Consider the following 5,499-nt stretch of genomic DNA (forward strand, 5'->3'; position numbering starts at 1 on the left):
GATACTTTTTCCATTTGCTATAATAATAAATTAAAACTCCAGAGAAGCAATGTCGGTGGTTTCTGTTGTCAGTTTCTATAATATGAATCTATTTGTTGATATATCAGTTTTAGCACAGAAAGACCTCATCCCAGAACTCTCATTAATATCAGCAATTTATACATACAAGTACTACAACCAACATTAAAAATTACCTTTGTCATTTTCATGGTAAACATTAAGAGCCAGATTTGATGAGAAAGACATCATCCGTATGGTAATTTGATATCTTCGAAAATCAGGGTAGGCCATTTAAATTGCTAAGTTCAATAAAATGCCATTAAAGATATCTTATTCCCTTTCTCCCCAACCAATTCTGAACCCAGGAAAGGGTTACCAAGAAAGCTTGAATAGTGTCTTGTTTAACTTTGAATCAGATATGGCTCCATTTATGTCTTCAAAAAATGGTAAGAATTAATTAATATTAATCTATAATCACATTGATGGAAAAATTAATGGAAATTTTAATAAAAATATAACCTTAACAGGATTTGAAGTTGTCCTTTAGAATATAAAGCCAACACTTTATCCACTAAGCAACTGGTCTTCTGCTACCAGCTGATGAAATTGTAAAAATTAACTACAGAATATTTCTTCTTTTGTTCTTTGTGCATAAGAGAAATGTTTTTGAGAACTACAAAGAAAAAGACATTAAAAATCAAAGTAAATATGGAAATTGACCAAGCCAATTTGATATAGAATGTATATTTATTTAGGGAAGTAAGGTGTTTTTTCATCCAAACAGATTTTATTCTCTCTCCTAACCTATCAAGTCTTTGGATTATATTTTTTACACTATAGTTTCTGAGAAGACTTGATAATCCTAAATAAATAGGTCAAATTATTTTGGATTACTGAAGTCTGGGGAAATATAAAATGACAGGTCAGTATTTAGCATATTAAATAATTTTGTTTAAGGAAAAATTGCATGTATTCTGAAAATCAGTGCAATATTAAAACTATAATGTTAAACGTGTATTTCTTGAAATATAATCACATTAATTTTCTCTACTTATTATGCGCTATATAATACTGAGCAAACTAACCCATACATAGTGGTCATTTATTAGGAACTTATGATTATGAGTGAAACTTATCTTTTTCACTACTTATTGAATATTTCTAACATTAGATACTGTGCATTAAAGGTAATACAATGTATGTATAATATAGACTATTATTTTTGCCATTGTATTTATTTGGTGCTTATCAATATTTCAGTGCTAATACTGAATGTTAAAAGCTACTTTTTCTGGCATTATATCATCTGGAGATCCATATCAGAAGGCACTTCTTTGTAGCTACAGAATAATAACTTAGCTTTATAGTGATAACCCTAAAGCAAACAAAATATCCTGAAAGCCTTTTTAAATTATCAAAGAAAAAACTAATATGAGAAAAATGTAGTAGTAAGTACACTTTTGTTATATTCTAATAATTTGAAAATTGATAATTCACGTATATATGGTTAGTCTCTGCAAAGCACAATTTTTGATTAACTAAAACAATGAATCCCTGACTACCCCCAATGGCAGAATTGACAGTTCTAGCATGATAATTAGACCCACTGGTGGACATTCAAAATGAAGCAGAAGCAAAGATTCTGACTTCTTTTCTGTTTATTTTTACAATTCAAGTCATGTTTATAATCAGTGATGTGGTAAATAATCTTGTCTCATTCTTCCTTCCAACTACCTGATTTCTTGGAAGCAGCATCTTTATTCCAGAAGCATAAGGAGATGAGAAACGTAGCTGAAAATTCCACTGATTTTAGAAGGGAACAGCTTTTGTCATGAAGTATTCCTCAGTTTAAATATTTTCCTTAACACTGGGCAAGAATTAGCCTCGAGCTACAGGCCTCCAGGAGCCTGGGAACCAATGGGTACTTGTAGGAGCCAGTTCCCCTCCTCAATAAACACTGAGGCCTTTTTCTTACATATGTCCCCTTTTATTATTTGACTCGATATTTCCCATTTTATTTCCTTGCTGTCAATACAAAATGTGTGAAATAATATTGCAGATGCAAAATGCTTACATACTCTAGCCATGACTGAAGGTAAAACAAACAAATGAATAAACATAAATAAAGTATACTTTGAGAAAAAATGTACATCTTCTACCTGGAGACTGATATAACTCTGATATTGACAAAGCCAAGCCCTATAATTTAATCTGTTCAAAGAGTATGTGTACGCTCATGAGACATTGTTGGTTGTCACAACTCTCTGGGGTTTGGGTGCTGGCTTCTAGTCAATAGAGGTCAACGATACTGTTAAACATCCCACAATACACAAGACAGTCCCCACACAGAGAATGACCCAACACAAAAAGATGTGTACTACTGAGGCTGGAAATTTGCCTTATACCCAGTGAATTTGGCTAAATCCCACTTAATGTAAGTCATCTTCAATTTTCCATGTCATTTCTTTCTCCACTGGATGAAAACGAAGCAAAGAATATGTGATACAATATATTTCTTCGAAATGAAAGAACTGATGCACTGCTTATTTTGAATGTAAAATTGCTGTGCCTGAGATTACACAAAAATACGAGAAAGAGTTGTTCAGTGTTCACCACTGTCAGCACTCCACCACAGATACCCCATCTGGTGCAGTCTGATACGGATAATAATGGTGGAGTGTTCTTGCTGTCTTGACTGTAGTCATTACTGTGATGTTATTTTAGGACTAAGTAGTGTTTGCCCATTGGACCATAAAAGTGTGTCATGTAAATACAGGTTTTAGAACACACAATAGTCTGTCCATGTGTAGAAATATGCAGGGAAAAAACCCTCATAAAATGCTTTTTAATAGTATTTGTTGGGCATGTGAAGTAATTCCTTTTCAAAGTTAAATCACTTGGAAAAAAGGGGGCTTCTCTTTTCAAAGACCCCGTAAGTAATTATGCTGCATTATACATCATTCATATGTCAATGCAAATTTTGTTTTTAAATGGAAGGAGTTTTGAATGACACGGTACCAAGCAAATGTCCAACATTAACCAAACCTTTTATTTATTTATTTACTCTCACCTGAATTGCTCTTTGAAATTGAATTGGGGGTAGGGGGTTAGTATTTATGTAGCCAGCAACCTCATATTTGACACTTCATCCTAGAATTAAATTCCGAACACTGATATATCTCATAGAAAAGAAATTACAAATGACAATAACCTTAAAAAAAAATCCTTAACAACAGTTGAAACCCTTTTCTCAGTAGATATTATATTTATATTGACAGCAAGAAATAAAATGGGAAATATGAAAGGCCAAAATAGTATTTAGAAATTCTATACTTTGAATCATACAGAGAATTGTATACTTAGAAGTGTGTGATTATATTGTTGGAAGCTTGAAATATATGCTGTGTTGAGCTTTTCCCCCATCCCTTAACAATGATGAACATTTTCTTATTGAGATCAATTTATAATAATGACAGTTAGAGAGTAAAATTTATAGTTATGTAAAATGAAACTGTCCAGATTGGATGCAGTGACTTGATGATACACAGAACAATCGGAGTTATTAAAATGGTGGGTGGCCTTATAGACCCTCAGATGCTTCTCAAAACAAATCATCTTGACAGGAAGAAAATTTTACAAAATGAAGTTTATATGCCTTCTGCTCTTTACAGACATTTTAAACTTGAGAAACAAATCTAGAGAAATATTGGAATTTTATTTTTCAAAAATAAAATGGCCAAATACCTGCAAATACTCTTTACACTCAGACTTTATTTAATTTTAATATTTCAAGAAATGTGTGTGGGAGAGATGTAGATAGATGATAGATAGGTGATAGATAGATAGATAGATAGATAGATAGATAGATAGATAGATAGATATAGATAGATAGATGATAGATGATAGATAGATAGATAGATAGATAGATAGATAGATAGATGATAGATAAATAGATGATAGATGATAGATAGATGATAGACATTTTCCTTTTTTCCTTTGCCATCATTTAGAAGATAGATTAGATTAGATTTAGAAATCTAATTAGATTTCCCATCATTTAGAAGATAGTTAAACCCATTCTAGTAAGAGCCAGTTTTACCTTTGATCTCATTAATAAATGTTTAGGTCAAACCAGCAACTGCTTCAAATCCATTCCTCAGTTCTATCCTATAGGTGTTGAAATTGAAAAGAAAAAGTGATTAAAATATCACTTTATCTATGCAGTGACATATTCCCAGTTATAGGAACTACTGACCAGTTTTATCCATTTCTAACACATGCATAAGTTTTCAATTCTTTGACATTGCCGCACAAGAAAATATCACTGATAAGGATTTGACCTGAGACCTACTCAATAATATGATAGTTTACTTGTCCCTGAATGGATCTTCTTCCATTAAAGAAAAATACCAACGGGTGAGAGCTGAGATGGCAAATTCTGAAACAAGACTGTCATGCTCGCTTCAGCAGCACACACTAAAATTGAAATGATACAGAGAAGATTAGCCTGGTGCCTGCACAAGGATGACACACTAAAGCAAGACCTTTGCGTTGAATCTCCAGGCTCCAGTGTACTGCCCGGGCATTCTTAGACAGGTTAAGTAACTGCCTGTGGTTGAGTTGCCTCATCTCTAAATGTTGGTGCTAAGAGTCCCTGCCTCATAGGATTTTTACAAGGAGTAAGTGATTTAATATATATGAAGATTTTAAAACTGTGCCTAACCTTTAGTAGCACTGTATAAGAATTAACTCTTTTTGAAAATATTTTTAATATTTTTTTCATCACTTGAAGAATAAATGTATCATCCTTGTATAGAACTATAATTTGTTCATTGTGTGTTTGTTACGGGTACCACAGTAAGTAACCGCAAGCAACCTCAGGTTCAGATATAAACATCTTCCATTAAACTAGTAAAAATACTAGCTTTTGCAAAAAGATTGGGATAACTAAATTTAGTGTTAGTTAAAGTCTTAGCAAAAATGTCCGGTACAAAGTTTAAGCAATATTCAGGGGTTTAGTTCTCAGTATTTCTATAGGATAGGTTTGTTTTTCATGTGTAAAAAGTCATAAAGAGTAAGGGTTCCTGAAGGGAAAACCAAAAATAATTTCCAATTTCCAATATTTCCAATATTAGACCGATTCGTTTTTGTTTGCCATGTGATCTGTCAAATATACTCTCTCTTGTCCAACGACGCCCTTACCAAGTAGTGCTTTACTACAAAATGGATGAGTCAATTGGCCCAATTGTAAAATAATTTGAACAATATCGAGTATCCCAATTTTATCTGATGTGCATGGTATGAGATCCAATAGTGGAGTTTGTATGACAGTTGTGGCCATTTTAAGATCTGTATTAAAGTTAAGTTGCTTGAGGACTAGGTGGCAAAGAGCATCCTACTAGTCAGAACCTAACAGTCATGACCTAATAATCTGGTTTTCTGTCAACCTCAGCAACCTAATCTCATGCTTCTTCTTTGCTCACTAATCTTCAGCCACAC

General features: G+C 32.9%; 1 non-coding gene across 1 annotated transcript; it reads left to right on the top strand.

The window, feature by feature from the left end:
• The first annotated feature begins 4,456 nt into the window (after positions 1 to 4,456).
• LOC123783405 (U6 spliceosomal RNA) lies at positions 4,457 to 4,559 on the top strand. Its single transcript, XR_006777199.1, has one exon. It is a non-coding gene; the product is annotated as a U6 spliceosomal RNA (small nuclear RNA).
• The last annotated feature ends 940 nt before the right edge of the window (positions 4,560 to 5,499 follow it).

Source organism: Ursus americanus, chromosome 1, assembly GCF_024610735.1.
Source record: "Ursus americanus isolate L20-20 chromosome 1, mUrsAme1.1.p, whole genome shotgun sequence".
Lineage (NCBI taxonomy): Eukaryota > Metazoa > Chordata > Mammalia > Carnivora > Ursidae > Ursus > Ursus americanus.